Here is a 519-nt window from a genome sequence, read left to right on the forward strand (position 1 = left end):
CGTATGAAACCCTGATACTTCGAAGGACATTGTCTGTTTTGTACACGAAGTGCAACCAGTTTTTGCCGTAAGCCTCTCTACTTTGTTGCACATGCTATGTGGGTGAAATGATGATACCATGCCAACTTGGAACCTTATCAGAGTACATTTCAAATGCTTTTGAATTTCGTGGTCTAATAGCTCAAAATAATCAGTAAATGCATGGAATATAACAAATGAAGTCAAAAAGGGTTGTAAATTGATGATGTGGCTTTGAATGGTGCAATTTGAACACAGAAAAACAAGGGGTTCAAATAAGTTCAAAAGAAATGAAATCCCTTTGTAACAGACGAGTTTCCGTATAAAACCCTGATACTTCGAAGGAGATTGTCTGTTTTGTACACGAAGTGCATCCAGTTTTTGCCGTAAGCCTCTCTACTTTCTTGCACATGCTATGTGGGTGAAATGATGATACCATGCCAACTTCGAACCTTATCAGAGTTCATTTCAAATGCTTTTCAACTTCATGGTCTTATAGCT

The sequence above is a fragment of the Triticum aestivum genome, chromosome 6B (genome assembly GCF_018294505.1).
Source record: "Triticum aestivum cultivar Chinese Spring chromosome 6B, IWGSC CS RefSeq v2.1, whole genome shotgun sequence".
NCBI classification, from domain to species: domain Eukaryota; kingdom Viridiplantae; phylum Streptophyta; class Magnoliopsida; order Poales; family Poaceae; genus Triticum; species Triticum aestivum.